This window comes from Myotis nattereri, assembly GCF_964212035.1.
Source record: "Myotis nattereri genome assembly, chromosome: 12".
In the NCBI taxonomy this organism is placed as follows: Eukaryota; Metazoa; Chordata; class Mammalia; order Chiroptera; family Vespertilionidae; genus Myotis; species Myotis nattereri.
The window spans coordinates 58511473-58529324 of NC_138087.1; the positions used below are offsets into that span (position 1 = coordinate 58511473).

A 17852-nucleotide genomic window follows, 5' to 3' on the forward strand; every position below is an offset into this window, starting at 1 on the left:
CATAAAGCATAATCAGCCATTTTTATGCAGCTGCCTGACCAAGTCTGAGGACAACATTAATGTTGCCTTTTATTTTTTATTTTTTACAATATAAAGATTTTTTAGTTCTCTACCCATACTCTGTATCAGGGGTCCTCAAACTTTTTAAACGGGGCCAGTTCACTGTCCCTCAGACCGTTGGCGGGCCGGACTATAGTTTGAAAAAAAACTATGAACAAATTCCTATGCACACTGCACATATCTTATTTTGAAGTAAAAAAACAAAATGGGAACAAATACAATATTTGTATTTGCATGTGGCCCGTGGGTCGTAGTTTGAGGACCCCTGTTCTATGTAATAGTGGATGATCATCTGCAACTATGGCTATTATTTCTGAGTCTATTCTTAATTTTTGTCTGTGGGCATACTGGGTTCCTTGGGCACTACTTAATTCTTTCCATGCCATGCCTGTTAGGTGTCCTTAATAAGTGGATATATACCTCACTTCTTAATTTACTCCCTCCCCAATAGAGATACATCTAATACTAAAATTAGAAGGGCTCATGGGTGTTATGTTGTCCTTTAAAAAGTGACTAGGATGGCAGTGGTTCAATAGTGGTATTTAATTATGCTTAATTGAGGCAAAGCTTCGACCAATGTCCAGACCTCCTGTTCCATTTTCAGGACCTTTTAATCAGGTCAGTTCATTTTGGGGCAAACATATGCTTCCCTGTATTACTAACGTGTGCTGCATTTCTAGCCCAAAGCTTAGCATTTTGGTGCTTTAGCTTGCAGTCCAGAAATCTAAATTTCAATCCTTGACACCATCTGCGTAGCCAGTCTTTCACCTCCCATAGCCTACTTTCTTTGTGAAGCTCCCAAATGTTAGTTGGAAGAAGCAGTGACAACACCACCTGTGCCCCTCAGATTCCTGATCCAGACTCTCCAGTCCCAGAAGATGTTTCCTGGAGACTACTTTATTGTGTAATTAATTAATTAATTAATTAAAACGTAGTGAGCAGCTATTGTGTGCCAGGCAATGTGCTAGTTGCTTCTCTCCCAGCTGAACTGTAGCTGAACCGATTATGAATTTATGGGAGTATTTCTCTTGCAATATGCAAACAAGTAAGTTGCCTTTCCCCCTGCTAAGAGTATTTCTGGCTTGCTTTCCCCCTAGAATTCTAGAGCTACACTTAAGCTACCTTGGAATAAAATTCCATTTTATTTTTTAAAGCTTCTCTTTTTTTCTTTTTAAGGTAAGCACGTTGTGTTCATTTAGACACATTAGAAAATTCAGGTAAGCAAAAAAGACAAAAATTGTATAGTGCATGCTTTAAAAAGATCGGGGAGAAAGTACTCTGACTTTCTGGGACTTGAGACTTGAGGCAGGGAGGGGAAGAGGCTAGAGAAGATACTTTGTTCACTTCTGTATGGCTTGAATTTTTATGATCGTATATTGTTTTTATGTAAAGAAAAGATCGAAATATACAATATGAAACGAAAACATCAAGGTCACCTAGAATTGGCAGTCTTTTCCCTTTGGAGACACACAGGAAGAAAACTTAAAGGAACTAAACTATACTTGCATTTAATTGTTAGGATTTTATTAGATTCAGAATGTGGCTTGTAATCTATTGATGCTGTCTGGATCTGACCTTGAGGAGGCTATTGATAGACAATTCTGAAGGATGCTGGTATGGGTTGAATTGTGTTTCCCCCAAAATATATGTTGGAGTCCCGACCCCCTGTACCTCAGTATGTGACCTTATTTGGAGATAGGGCCTTTACAGAAGTAATCAAGTTAAAATGAGGTCATTAAGGTGGGCCCTAATCCAACATGACTTATGTTCTTATGAAAAGGGGAAATTTGGGTACAGAGACAAGACAAAGGGAAAACACCATGTAAAGTCGAAGGCAGAGATCAGAGTGATAATCTACCAGCCAAGTGACAACAAAGATTATCAGCCAACCACCTGGAAGAGATCTTTTTCTAGTGCCCTCAGAGGGAGCATGGCCCTGCTGACACCTTGACCTCAGGCTTCTGTGAGATAATAAATTTCTGTTGTTTAAGCCACTCAGTTTGTGGTACTTTATTATAACAGCCCTAGCAAACTAATACAGATGCTAAATTGTAAGGCATATTTCAGATATTTAGTAAATTGGCCTTTAGTAGAAATCTGATCTTTGAAGTTTAGCAAATGTAATTGCCTGAATCAGATGTTCAAAATATATAATTCTTAAAAAGGCCATTTTTCTCAGCATTTGCACATACATATTTATGAATAAAAGTTCCTAATATTGTAAAAATTTTATGGCCACAATATAATGAAATGAAATAGAAATTCTTATGTTGATGTTTGTTTTTCTGTAGGTCAAAAGATCTATTGGGGCCCTAGCCGGTTTGAGTCAGTGGGTAGAGCGTCGGCCTGCGGACTGAAGGGTCCCGGGTTTGATTCCGGTCAAGGGCACATGCTTGAGTTGCGGTCTCGATCCCCAGGGCGGGCGTGCAGGAGGCAGCCGATCAATGATTCTCTCTCATCATTGATGTTTCTATCTCTCTCTCCCTCTCCCTTCCTCTCTGAAATCAATAAAAATATATTAAAAAAAATTAAGCATGATTAAAAAAAGGAAGAAAGAAAAAGAATCTCTTGGGCTCCCAATCAATATACTTAAAGGTTAGGTTTTCCTGGGGCTTCGGGTCTCCAGTTCGGGAGCTAGTGGGGAGGTGCCTTTTCTTCTGTGTTTGATGTCTGTCAATCACGTTGCTTGTGATTTGGGGATTTAGAAATCAGTAAAGGGACAAAAGGAAGAATGGAATACCGTATTATTCAGAATTTAGTTTAGAAAACAGGACACACTCTAGGTATTTCTGCAAGAAGGGGATTTAATACAGATAATTAGGTGCTTTCAAAACCATTAGAAGAGCTGAGGGTATAGAAGGTCAAGGAAGGCCATTGCTAGATTTCAGGTTTACCACCAGCTTTCAGGGAATTAGCAAGTTCTAGGAACATCACAGTCCCGCAGCACCAAGTTGGAGATTCATGAGGAAACATGTTAGAAGTACTTGTAAAATCCTGCATATACAAAGGCCCATGTTCACTGTAGCCAGGGAACAATGTTTGACTTTCCTCTCTCCTGTCACTGGACTGATTCTGTGCCAGGTTGTGCTGGGGTCTGGTCCTGCCCTGGCATGGTCTATGACTCCGGGTTCTGGACTTGTGCGAGAAAGATTTCAAGAACGCGTCTTGAGAGTCCAAGTGAGAGCAATAGCAAGTTTTATTCAGTTGGAGACAGGACAGGATGTGGGTGCCACTGTGAAAGAAGCTAAAGCACACATCTGAGTGGACATGGGCCAGACTGAGAGTGAGTTGCACATGTGGTCAGTCAGTTCTTGGATTTTATGTGTTTCCAAGGGGTTGTTTCTAAGCTTTGGTGCTGTATTCTGACTCCACCTTCTGGTTGGGAGGGTGGTCTTGTTTCTAATATAGTCTGTTCTGAAAGTGTCATGGCATTCATACTCTTATACCTGTGGTGTCAATTTCCATTACAATGATGGTATAATGAGCTTTGGAGTCTGTGCTCAGTTTTTCCTCCATCTTGGATGGATATGGTCTTATCTTATCTTTGTTGTTTTTGCTGTTAACTTCTGGACCACCGAAGGGTTTTCTTCCATAAACTATTTCCCTTTGATCTTGTGGAGGGGGGCTCTGGTGAGAGGACCTAGGGACTTATCCACCTGAGATGTCAGCTTCTACTTCCTCATCCCACTTGTCAGGATTTCCCCCTAACTTCTTTCTATCCTGCTTCACTACCTTTGAATCATACAGGATGCCTCGCATTTGCATTCTATAATCCAGAACTCTGTTATAGGGATTTTGGGAAATCTAGTTCCCAGGCAGTCATTCCCTGAGATGAAGGTGACAGCATAAAGGGGTGGGGTTGGGTGGGATAAATTATAAATGGACAATCTGCACAGAAGCCTTAACCAATATTAGATAGAGGATCTTTTTTTCTGTATTGAGTACAACTTTGAACTTTCCCAAAGTGCAGTTCCCATAGTCATTAAAATATATTATAGTTGAATATTTTCATTATAAATACAAAGTATAAGGTCTAAGTTTGCCATGAAAATGACATCATTTTTCAAACAAGGAAAAAAGCTCATTATTCCTTTTGAGAAAAGCAAAGGCCTTGGTGCATTTATTAATATGGTCAGGTATTCATTTAATTTATTGTTCAGTTACAGTTTACCTACAATATTATATTAGTTTCAGGTTTACAACATAGTAATTAGACATTTATATAACTTCTGAAGTGATAACCCTGGTAAGTCTAAGTATCCATCTGAAATCATACACAATTATTTCAATATGATTGACTATATTCCCTATGCTGTACTTTACATCCCCATGACTACTTTTATAACAGGCAATTTGTACTTCTTAATCCATTTCATTTTTTCTCACCCCTTTCCCAGATCCCACTCCCATTGTGCGACCATCAGTTTGTTCTCTGTATCTATGAGTTGTTCTTATTTGTTCGTTTCTATTGTTTTTTAGGTTTTATATAAGTGAAATCATATGGTATTTGTCCTTCGCTGTCTGACTTATTTCACTTAGCATAATACCCTCTAGGGCCATTTATGTAGTCACAAATGGCAATATTTCATTCTTTTTTATGGCTGAGTAATGTGATATTGTGTATATGTACCGTGTCTTCTTTACCCATTTTACCGACTGACAGACACTGAAGTTGCTTCTGTATCTTGGCTATTTATAAACAATGCTGCAGTGAGTATAGGTGTGCAAAGCACTTTTCAAATTAGTGTTTGAGTTTCTTCAGATAAATACCCAGAAATGGGATAGCTGGGTCATATGGTAGTTCTGTTTTTGAGGAACCTCCATATTGTTTTCCGTAGTGGATGCTCCAATTTACAATCTCAAAAGTGCACAAGAGTTCTTTCTTCTTCACATACTCAACAACACTTTGTTGAGTTATTGATGGTAGCCATTCTGACAGGTGTGAGGTGATGTCTCATTGTGGTTTTAATTTACAGTTTTTCTGATGATTAGTGACACTGGGCATCTTTTCATATATCTCTATGTCCTCTTTGGAGAACTGTCTTTTCAGGTGCTTTGCCCATTTATTTGGTGTTAAGTTGTATGTGTTCCTTTTATATTTGGGATATTAACCCTTTATCAGATATATCATTAGCAAATATTTTCTCTTGATAAGGAGGTTGTCTCTTCATTTTGTTGATGGTTTTCTTCACTGTGCAAAACTTTTCAGTTTGATGTAGTTCCATTTGCTTATTTTTTTTAATATATTTTATTGATTTTTTACAGAGAGGAAGGGAGAGAGATAGAGAGTTAGAAACATCGATGAGAGAGAAACATCGATCAGCTGCCTCCTGCACATCTCCTACTGGGGGTGTGCCCGCAACCCAGGTACATGCCCTTGACCGGAATCGAACCTGGGACCTTTCAGTCTGCAGGCCGACGCTCTATCCACTGAGCCAAACCGGTTTCGGCCATTTGCTTATTTTTTTATTTTGTTTCCGTTGCCCAAGTAGACATACCCAAAAAATATTTCTAAGAGTGATGTCAAAGAGTTACTGCCTATGGAAAGTGGTTGTTTCATTTTTTTTTTTTTGCATGTATCTGCCCAGTTTTCCCAGCACCATTTGTTGAAGAGACTGCCTTTATGGCATTGTATATTCTTGTCTCCTTTGTCATAGATTAATTGACCATGTAGGCATGAATTTGTTTCTGGGCTCTCTATTCTGTTCCATTGATATGATCAGCTATTGAAACATCAATCAAGATGGTGGGCTTCTGCCAAGTTAAGAGAAATACTTAATTGAAGCAACTTGCTCTATATGTTAGAAGAAGTGAGTGATTATAACTCGCTAACATCCTGCTCTATGCTAGCAGCTTTCCCTAGGATGAAATCCTCAAGGCTGAACATACATCATAGCTTCAGTTTTCTGACAGCATCTGCAGAAGACATCATTGCCATAGCAGAACAGTCACTGTAAAATACCTGAGTTAGAAAAGTGAGAGTCCCTCAGTAGAGAAATTAAAGGAAGAAGACAAAGAAGAAGGCATACTACGAATTTTACCCATTTATTGCTTATTTTATTTATCCCCATACATGTAAACCACAAATGTCACAGGTACTTAGTTTTGTTACTTCTGTATTTTTAGGGTTGGAACAGAACCTGGCATATAAAAGTTACTCAGATATTTTTGGGAATTAACTATTCAATCATAAGATTTGTTTCTAAATAGGGAAATTTGTAGTTCTTAGGTTATAAATGCCTTGAGGGTAGCCATTTGACACAAACAAAATATCAACAATGACTTGATTAACAAAGAATTTTGCAGTAGTATACACTGATATTTCCAGAGTTCTTGAAAAAAAAAGTAGTTAGAAGAGATTAAAGATTAATGTCATACGTGGGTCTCCTATCACTTTGTCTTAATTTGCTTAGGATAGCAATTCTTTCACAAACTACAGCCAAACCATTGTCATACTTCATGAGAGATATCAAATTAATGGGGTCTGAATGAAGTGATCTTAACAATCTGTATAGAATTGATGACTGTCTATTGTAGAAACATCATTTGGTCTATGTATATGTAATTCATATCTTAAGGGACTGATGGAAGGAATTAGAAGATTTAATTTATGCTATGAAAATATTCTTTCTGAGCCTCACTCACCAGTTCAACACATAAAATCAAAAGTTTACTCCTATATATTAAATATGGTAAGTGGATAATTTGAAAGGGAGGAAGAGGAGAAAGCTATAGAAAGAGGTATAGTTTTCTAGAGAATAATCTCTTTCACCCTTTGTCTTAAGGAGGTTCTTTTGTACCCCAAACAATAAGACTGGGATAAATGGCATTGATCTTCGAGCTTATAGACCTTAATGCTGCCCAGCGGACTTAGAAGAGACTGACAGCAGACTCATGCATATCATATTATGCAAGTTTTTGAGGTTAGAAATATTTAACAGGCTGAAGACACTATTGTTCTTGAGATTAGATGGATCAGTGAGTTTGAAAATGAAACCAGGGTGGAGAGCAAAACCAGAAAGGATCTAGAACCAGTGACATCTTACATTTTGTGGGCCAACTACAGCCCTGAAATGTGGTTAGTGAGGTCTTGTCTTGAGGCGACATTGCCAATAGTTAGTTTGCTTAGCAGTGGTTCTCAACCTTTCTAATGCCGCGACCCTTTAATAGAGTTCCTCATGTTGTGGTGACCCCCAACCATAAAATTATTTTCGTTGCTACTTCATAACTGTAATTTTGCTACTGTTATGAATCATAATGTAAATATCTGATATGTAGGGTGTATTTTCAGTTACAAATTGAACATAATTAAAGCATAGTGGTTAATCACGAAAACAATATGTAATTATATATGTGTTTTCCGATGGTCTTAGGCAACCCCTGTGAAAAGGTCGTTCGACCCCCAGAGGGGTCACGACCCACAGGCTGGCAACCCACAGGTTGAGAACTGCTGGCTTAGAGCCTAGAGCAGTGGTTGGCAAACTGCGGCTCGCGAGCCACATGCGGCTCTTTGGCCCCTTGAGTGTGGCTCTTCCACAAAATACCGACTTCTGCGCATGGGGCACGAAATTTCAATTGCACTGTACATGTGTGCCCGCACGTGGTATTTTGTGGAAGAGCCACACTCAAGGGGCCACAGAGCAGCATGTGGCTCGCCAGGTGCAGTTTGCCAACCACTGGCCTAGAGAATTGTGAGTTCTTTTTGGTGTTGCACTTGAAGAGAAAGTAGGCAACAAATGAGAAAGAGGATCCTTTCCGGTAGCTGGAGGGAGCATGGTACCAAGAGAAGACAAAAGGAAAACATCTCACCTGAACAGTGTTGCTCAGTGGTTGAGCATTGACCTATGAACCAGGAGATTACGGCTCGATTCGCAATCAGCAAATGCCTGGGTTGTGGGCTCAATTTCCCAGTGTGGTATTCAGTTGAACCCCCTGCATAGGAGGCAGCTCATCCATGATTCTCTCTCATCATTGATGTTTCTATCTTTCTTTCCTCCCTTTCTCTCTCAGATAAATTAAAAATATATTTGAAAAAGCAAGACATCTCAGTGTAGGTTGGATAACATAGCATGCAACTGTGCAGAGGCCAGCAAAGTCCACAGCCAGGGCCACTGACTTATCAGGGTAGTAAACTTGTGCAATACAAAGAGAATTCTTAGAGAATGTTATGATTATTTTAACTATAGGACAGAAAGTCAGACGAGGGCGTAATAAAGAGTTAAAGATGTTTAGGACTGGAATGAAAGTAAGAAGATAAAACATCCTGCTCCTAAGCAAATGATCCTCTTATTTTTTTTTAATTTTTTTAATTTTTATTTATTTATTTTTTAATTTATTGCTGAAAGTATTACAAAGGGTATTACATATGTGGATCCTCTTATTTTTATGTTCTGGGTTTTTCCTTCACTAAGCAATAGAAAACAATTGAACTATACAAGGAAAGACCCCGCTTCAGGTGACTTTGTCTCAGGAGGGAATATGGTATTTAGAAAAAGGACCCTATCATGTTCTCTGGGTTGATGCTGAGATTTGACACCTCCACCTTGAACGAGCCCCTGCAGTTGAGAAACTAATGGCAGTCCCGGGTGGTTCAGGAAGGATCAACATTGAATATACCATTGCTACATGCATTTCTGGGGAGGAAGTTTGGATCTGGAGAGTGTGTTGCTGTGGAATCAGTGGAGTTGGGTGCTTGAAGGTATTAATGCTTTCTTTTCTTTTTTAAAAAAATAGTGTTCTTTAATGTATAAGCCTTTGCTTCAAGATGTTGGGTATTTTATGTATTCAGTTGGCTCATGTGGGGAGATTTAAAAGGCTTGGTAGAAAAAGTTCCCCATTCTCTTTAGGTAACTCATTAACCAGCAGAATGACTCTAAGCATCAAACACCAGGAAGGAACAGTATGAAGGCCTGTGAGGCAGTCACTGACATCCCCAAATTAATTTGGGAGTGGAAGACAAAGATAACCAACAATGACCAGATCTATCAGAAAATTTAAAACCCTAGTTGCAAGGAATAATTTAATCTTATTCAAAATCTTAAAACAGAAAGGTAATGATTGAAAACTGAGTTCAGATGCAGTATAAAATTTTATCTTAAATCCAAGATTTGCAGTTGCTAGAATGTAAGTTGTCATGTATGTCAGGAAATTTCAATATTCCAGTGTTGGGAAAATGATTGTGTTTTCCCGGGTTAGTTTTTTCCACTTGAAGACTGTAATTGTGTGCACAGTTCCTGGTCCTTAGGATACAATGATGGTTTCATAATCTCACCCCACCTAGTCACAGTGCCTCTGCAGTGCACCCTACAAAGCACTGAATAGACTTAAATAAAAGTCTTCTGACTGCACAGTAGAGAGATGATTAATAGCAAAACAGCCAGGTCCGCCCAAAGTGATTGCACCATAGCTCATCTTCTCAGTTTCTCGCATTTTTTATTAAAATGGTAGATTGATTTTTCTGCTTTCACAGCTTTTACGGTATAAGATGATGCATTTCTTGTCTGGCAGCCTGCAGTTGGAAAGTTGAGTCCCTGTGACTGTGTGTGTGTGTTCGTGTGTGTGTTCGCACATTTGTATTTGTGTGTGTGCATGCATGTGCATGCTCATGCATGTGCAATAGTGCGAAAGTTTTGGGCTGAGTGCTAGGAGACCCAGGTTTTATTTTTGCTCACTGTACTCACAGTCCAGATGACTAACCACTTTGAACTTTTACATTTTGCAACATCAGTGTTTCTTTGGTGTTCCTCACAGGTGTGTGAGAGCACTTTGTCAGTGTTGCTAGGTGAGCCCATGAGGCACTGTGGTGTAATGGTTAGGATCACTGGTGCTGAACACAAACAGATCTCTGTTTTGAATCCTGGTCTTGTCCTTTATTCTCCGTGTGACTGTTGAGAAATTGCTTTGCTTCTCAGACAGTGTTTCCTCATTTGCTTGAATATGCTGCCATGAGCTTCACATGAGAATGTGTTGATACCAGAAAACCAACATCTTCCAAAATGATGACAACTTGTCTTTTGATAATTAATAAATTTGATTCTCTTTTAATATAAGATCATACCTGATAATATATCTGGTATTAATCTTTAATCACTACCTTTCTGGTTCAAGAGAGAATTCAGAAGAGATCAGTTAAACATCTTAAAGATAGAGTTGGAAGTATACGTATGTGGTCCTGTTCCTTTCTTTATACTTTTTTCTGCTTTACCCCCAAAATTCTTGGGGTCTGCAGTGTGCCTCAGTGACTGATATTGGAGGTTTTCAGATGAACCCTGCATTTTTCTAGTACATAAAATCATTAATATTGCCACTATATTACCGTCAACAATAAAATGCCTAATCTCCAAGACATATTCCTAGTGTCCTGTTAGTCAACCTTTGTTTCAGATCATCCATGGGTATTTTATTTTAAAATGTTCTGCCATTGTAACCAGCCTGTTTTATGGGGAATCCCCCCAAAAGCTTGCATTGTTGCTTTGAAGAATTATTTATATTCTCCCCAATTTGCCATGAAAAGAAGAAAGATGTACATCATAGTGGTCTATTATTTATTTTCCTAGTAGCAATTTTGTTTGCCCTTTGGACAAAAAGGCATTGCTAAGCTCTTTTTCCTCGCAATCAGGGAAAGCAGTGAAAACCTGACAGAGAGTAAGTGTGATTTGTTTCCTTAACAGTGGCTGTTACTCAGAGTTAAGAACATTTCATCATTATCACTGCATTTGTAATATGCGCTTGGCGATAGGTGTTCCGTTAGCAAAGGAAAATACCAGGTGGGAATAAAGTCAGTGAAGAGAAGATGTTCACTAGGAGGAAGCTAATTATCTAACAAAAATATGTCTTGAGTCTAAAAATGTGTCTGGAGACCTCAATGCAAGGACCATGTTGGAATTTATACCAGGAAAAGAGACCACACTATGAAAGTCAAAATAAGCAAAACACTTTATTTGGTCAGACTTTGATGCTTAGGCTATTTGTATTCTGCCCGATTCATAAGATGATTTAAGGTATCACACAAAGATTCATATATGGTAGAAAGATAAAATAAGTTGGAATTGGAATGAAAAATGAATCAAAGGAAAAATAAAGATAGGAAAGTACAATGGAGCCCGGAATTACTTTAGTACAAAAAGACGAGCGGTGAAATCCTATGCACTTGCCAAGAAAGGGCCAAAAGTTGGCTCACACCTTCCTGTTGGCCATTGTTAAAGGGACATGCAATCCACTGTGCACTTCACAATATTAGTAATATACTGAGACATCCCTCCCAAGGATATTTATAGGGAGGGCATTTTGAAATCTAGTTAATGATCATCAACAAAATAAACACAATTAAAAAATTGTGATAAAATGCACATAACATAAAATTTACCACTTTACCCGTTTTAAAGTGTACAATTTAGTTGCATTAAGTATATTCACACTATTGTGCGACTGTCACCATTATCTTGTTCTAGAAGTTTTCATAAAATGAGAAGCCTATATCCACTGAGTCGTCATTCCCCTGACAGTCACCAATCTCCTTTTTTTAAAAACAACATTCTTGTAGTAAATGTAATAAACACTTTCACGTCCTGTATTATAATGTTACAAAGTGGGTGACAGCATCCCATTTTCATATTTATGTCTAGAAAAACGGACTTGACAGAAGAGAGGGTAGATGGCCTCCCTCACCTCTGAGACCACCAGGAGAAACAACTGGGGAGAATTGTTCTACCTAAGTGATTAGGTTGGAAGAATTTCTAAAGAGAGACATTCACCATGATTACTATGGCCTTTAATTTGGTGAATAAAAAAGGCTTAGGTCAAGTTTGTTGAAGAATGACTTATAGCCAAGGATTATTGAACTATATTAGCATTTATCACAGTCCTAAGGGTCAACTCAATTTCTTCTATTGATGAGGCTAATCCAATGTGAGGAATAGAGGGAAGCCAAATGGTTGCTCTGAAGGAAAAAGAAACAAGCAAAGATTTGGAAAGCTGGAGGTGAAATAAGTATGATTTATGTCCACTGTGGTAAATTCCAAATACGCAAGGTTTAGGGTAGGGAGATGGGAATCAGTAAAATCAGTGTGGAACTCAATTGGGCTCCTTAATTTTTTATTTTAATGTGGTAAGAAGAAAGACTGGTTGATTTTGGCTCCAATATTTAATTTGAGTTTTGAGTCATGAGTAAGAGTAGGCATCCTATATAATAAAAGCCTGATATGCAAATTGACTGCCTGGCTGAACGACCAGTAGAACGACTGGTCACTATGATGCATACGGACCACCAGAGAGCAGATGCTCAATGCAGGAGCTGCCCCCAGTCCGCAGGCCCCGACCAGTGGCTGTGGCAGGCGGCGGGGCCAGTGAGCAGGCAGCGCCAGGCCAGCCAAGGCAGGTGCCAGCGGGGGCCTCCCTGATCGCTCCACCGGTTGCCCTGCAGAGGGAGGTGACTGGTGGCGGTGGCAGGGGTTGGGGCTGGCGAGCGGGTGGTGCCAGACCATCCAAGGTGGGTGCCAGTGGGGGGCCCCCCCAATCGTCCCACCGGACACCCCACAGATCAGCCCTGATCACCGGCCTGGCCTACGGACCCTACCCATGCACAATTTCGTGCACTGGGTTTCTAATTTGAGTGTAAAGAATCAGCATAAGTTAAGCTATGGAGGCTTACACTTTAGGGTACACTCAGAATCATTTTTTTTAGTCAGATATCCAGTTATTTAATGAGTTTTCTTATTTAATCAGTGTTTTTCTTTCCCATAATTTCTCTCCCATTCTTAGAGTCATAACCCTAATGCACATCCTTGGCATCTTTTGTTTGGTTGGCTCCTGAGGCTTTGCAACTGGTCTTTCAAGCTCTTGACCATTTAATTCTTTCTTCAAACTTCCCAGTATAAGTCCCTAAAGACTGTTTAGGTCACTCCACTCATATTACCCTTTTCTTCCTAAGCATCCTATCTAATAATAGAGAAACATGGTAATTAACCATAACTTCGCTACACTTCCCATTGGCTAATCAGGGCGATATGCAAATTAACTGCAAACCAAGATGGCGGCCGGCAGCCAGGCAGCTGAAGCGAACAGGAGGCTTGCTTGCTCCAGTATGGAGGAAGCCAAGGTTCCCCGCCTACCACTGCCGGTCTCTGAGCTTGTACTCTAAAAGACAATGTTGCAATTATAGAAGCTAAACAATCCCCAGAAACCTGCTTTCAGCCGTCAGAGCTGGAGCGAGCAGGACCACAACAATGTTACAATTATAGAACCCAAACAAACCCAGATAACTGCTTTCAGCATCTGAGGTCTCAGAGCTGGAGCCAAGCCTCAGAACTTAAGCCAGCTCTCAGCTCCAGTGACAGCCATAGAAGGTAAATAAATCCCAGAATTTAAAAAAAAAGAAAAAAAGGAGAGGTTGGGAGCTTCAGTCACCTGCCAGCCTGAAAACGGCCCTCAGCCCCTCACCCAGACTGGCCAGGCACCCAAGCAGGACCCCCACCCTGAAGGGGGTGTGACCAGCTGCAAACAGCCATCATCGCCTCATCCAGGCTGGCCAGGCACCCAAGCAGGACCCCCACCCTGAAGTGGGTATGACCAACTGCAAACAGCCATCAGCCCCTCACTCAGGCTGGCCAGGCACCCAAGCGGAACCCCTACCCTGATCTGGGACACCCTTCAGTGCAAACCTGCCGGCCCCCACCCGTGCACCAGGCCTCTATCCTATATAGTAAAAGGGTAATATGCAAACTGACCCTAACAGCAGAAGGACTGGGAATGACTGATCACTATGACACACACTGACCACCAGGGGGCAGACGCTCAATGCAGAAGCTGCCCTCTGGTGGTCAGGACACTCTCACATGGGAGGAGCTCTGCTCAGCCACAAGCCAGGCTGATGGCTGCCAGTACAGCGGTGGTGGTGGGAGCCTCTCCTGCCTCCTCAGCAGCGCTAAGGATGTGTGACTGCAGTTTAGGCCTGCTCCCCGCTGGCAAGTGGACATCCCCCGAGGGCTGCCGGGCTGCCAGAGAGATGTCTGATTGCCATTTTAGGCCCAATCCCCCGGGGAGCGGGCCTAAGCCAGCAGGTGGTCATCCCCTGAGGGGTCCCAGACTGCAAGAGGGCACAGGCTGGGCTAAGGGACCCCCCCTCCCCCCTGAGTGCACAAATTTTTGTGCACTGGTCCTCTAGTTTAATATAAGAAGCATATGATAGTGGTGCCATCTAAATTAGCAGAGGAAAAAATGATATCTATAATAATAAAAGCATAATATTCTAATTAGACCGGATGTCCTTTTGGACAACCTTCCAGATGAAGCTGGGGCTGCAAGGGAAGCCTGTGTCCGGGGTACCTGCCGGCAGCCGGAGGGAAGCCCGGGTCCTGGATGCCACAGGGAAGCTGGTGCTGGCAGCTCGGGGAAGGAAGGCCTCGTCTTGCATGAATTTTTTGCATTGGGCCTCTAGTTTCAAAGAATTGTGCTCAGGCATAAATTATTTACCTTGAGAAAAACACCACTTAAATCATCATCACATATCATAATATATTGCATTAATAATTGTATTAAAAGAATGAAAGTATTCAAAATACAGGTGAATATTTCTCTAATTGAAGTTTAGGTAAAAGACTTTCAATGGGAGAAACGACAAAGAAAAAACTGATGGCCTTGACAACATACAAATTTAAATTATTCAGGTAAAGAATATCATAAAAGAAAATGTATGCATGAAGCTGGTCAAATACATAATGAATATGAGAAATCCCTCTTGTGTCTTTTTATTCTTTTACCCTTACCTTGTGGCACTTACTCTTCCCTTGCATGTGTGGTTCCCTCTGCCTGGAATGCTCTTCCTGCATTTCTCTCCATGACTGGTGTTTCTTTATTGTTTAGGTCTAAGGGCAATATTTTCTTCTTAGAAAGGTCTTCCCTGTTAACCTTTTTGAAAGTAGCCAGTCCTCACCCTTTCACCCTTTTTGACCTTTACTCTGTAACATTACTTCATAGCTGTTATCACTAACATAAATCATTTAATTAGTGTTCTCACCTATCCCCTAGTATGCAAGATACATAGAATGTATAGACCTCACCTGTCTTGTTCAGCAGCATCTTTTTGAAACATGGTAGGTGCTCAATAAGTGTTTGTTGAATGAATGAATGGACAAATATATATGTAGAAAAATTGGGAGGATACATAACAAAATGTAATAATAGGTAGAATTTTATAGATGATTAAGTTTTTCTTTTTAAAAAAACGTTTGTGTTTTTCCCAGATTTTCTAAAGTGAATATGTATTACTTTGTCAGAATTATAACTAAGTGGCACTTAGAAGACATTTTATTAAACAATAGCATCTATTGTGTCAGGTTATTAATTTCAATTAGCATTGACAAAAGATGATAAACTAGCAGACTATAAAGAACAAATTTCCTACAAATAAGACTGTCAGCTTACATCCTCTTAAATATCCACATATCAAATACATCCAATTAGCTTAACTAATAATGAAGAAATTAGGCCCAAAAGCACTATCTACACGGGACCTTCTTTTAAGATTCTAAAATAAAACTCTTCAAATAAGAATTTAAAAAAATTAAGTACCACTGCCTCATTTTAAGAGATGGTTGCCAGAAGTTTAGTCTCCCTAAATCTGCCAGATATTTAAAAGAGAGGTTGGGGCAAAGGCTTGGATATAAAACAATTTGAAAAGTATCACAGGGACACTATCTGTATTGCCTAGTCTTTTGGGGAAGCTTTCATCACCTTGTGAGTTTCTGCAGGTGTACCTAACAAATTAACATGTGCTTTACGAGGGTAAATATAAAAGACCAAGGTTGGACTGGGCCCTCTCTTTAGACAGACTCTAATGAGGAAGGAAGATTTAATGAAGAATGAATCTGAATGCTCTGCTGAAATTCTCCTTTTGGTACTCTCACTAAGCAGGCAATGAATAGAGACTTTTGAATTGGTGTGTGACCTATGAGCATGTGTAACAAATGACTTTGTATATCTGGGGAACATTGGCAATTCTTGAATGTCTGTGTGTGCCATTTAAACGTGAGTAACACTTGAGTAAGTCCCAGAGTCAGCTGGAGTCAATAAATGCTATAATCAATATACCATGACATTTGTAACTTGTATCACAGCTCCTCCTAAATCTCTAGGTGCTTGCTCCCTGCAACACATCATTTCCATGCTTTTGTTGCACAGTCCCAGCTGCTGCAAATCTCATCGAGAAGCATTTTTTTCTACTCTGCATTTTCATAGAGTTCAACTTGTATGTTCCTCATGGTTTAGCTCATGTCCTGTCTTTTGTGATGGGAGTGATTTATACTAGTATGCATGACATCTCCCCTGGAAGATGTAACAACTCTCAGACTCAGGGCCTGCACCCAGGCACATCCCTGGGAGCCTACCTCAGGATGGCTCATAAATTCCCATCGGCTATTATCACTACCTGGCTATTGGCTGATCACTACCTGGCAATCTTGATATCCTGCTTCTGCTGCTCTAATATTAATCTAGTGACTCTTAGGAGCCTCTTGAACCCAAGCAGGGCTGTTAGACTCTCTCAGTCTTTCATCGCCTGCTTTGGATGTCTGGAATGTAAGGTACGTTTCCCAGAGCCAGCAAGGAAGATATCCTATAGGTACCCCACAGTATCTCGTCTCCAGTAGTTCTTTTCAAGTCTAGTGTCCTATGTCCCATGAATGACCTCGAGAGAAGGATCTTACATTCTCTTTTCAATTTTTTAAAATTTAAAAGCAGTCTAGTGTTTATTCCTTTAAAGGTAATCCTTTTTTCCTTTTAAGTGAATTTACTGTGGTGACACTGGTTAACAAAATATTACAGGTTTTAGGTGCACAATTCCACAACACATCATCTGTAAACTGTATTGTGTGTTCACCACCCCAAGTCAAATCTCCTTCCATCACCATTTACCCCCCAATAGCCTCCACTACCTCCTTTCATCCTTTTCCCCCAGCAATCACCACACTGTTGTCCATGTCTCTCTTTTTTTCTCTTTTGCTCAATCCCTTTGTGCCCCCACCAAGGCGCCCCCTTTCCTCATGACAACTGTCAGCTGTTTATGGTGGTAAAATACACAGTGTAAAATTGACCATCATTTTTGACTGTATGGTTCAGTAGTATTAAATATATTCAGATTGTTGTGCAATCATTACTACCATCTATCTCTAGAACTCTTTTCTTCTTGTAAAACAAAAATTCTATATGCATTAAAAAATAACTCCCAGCCAACATGGCTCAGGAGGTCATGGCTTGATTCCTGGTCAGTGTTGCGTGCTCAATCCTCAGTGTGGAGCATGCAGGAGGCAGCCAATCAGTGATTCTCTCTCATCATTGTTTCTATCTCTCTCTCCCTCTCCCTTTCTCTCTGAAATCAATAAAAATATATTTAAAAAAATAACTCCCCATTCCCCCAATCCCCATCAGCCTCTGGCAACCACCATTCTGCTTTCTTTCTCTATGTATTTGACTACTATAAATACCTCATGTAAGTGGAATCACTCGGTATTTGTCTTCTTATAACTTGCTTATTTCACTTAGCATGATGTACTCAAGGTTCATCTGTGTTGTAGCATATGTCAGAATTTCCTTTTTAAGGTAGAATGATTTTCAATTGTATCTATATATCACATTTTGTTTATTCATCCATTGGTGGACACTTGGCTTACTTTCGTTTCAGCTATTGTGAATAATGCTGCTGTGGACATTCTCTTTTATTTTGATTCTTTTTTATCCATGGGAGTCCCTAAGAGACTGGATTTATTCTATTTTAATCTGTGAGAAGACTGAGAAGAGGA

General features: G+C 40.1%; 1 pseudogene across 1 annotated transcript in view; it reads right to left on the minus strand.

Annotated features, from left to right (window-relative positions):
* The window catches only part of LOC308527734 (serine/threonine-protein phosphatase with EF-hands 1-like), a 101330-nt pseudogene extending 97754 nt beyond the window's left edge, over positions 1-3576 (minus strand). Inside the window, exon 1 of the transcript in view lies at positions 3507-3576. The product of the transcript in view is annotated as a serine/threonine-protein phosphatase with EF-hands 1-like (transcript). The remainder of the gene's footprint in view (positions 1-3506) is intronic.
* Between the last annotated feature and the right edge of the window lie 14276 nt (positions 3577-17852).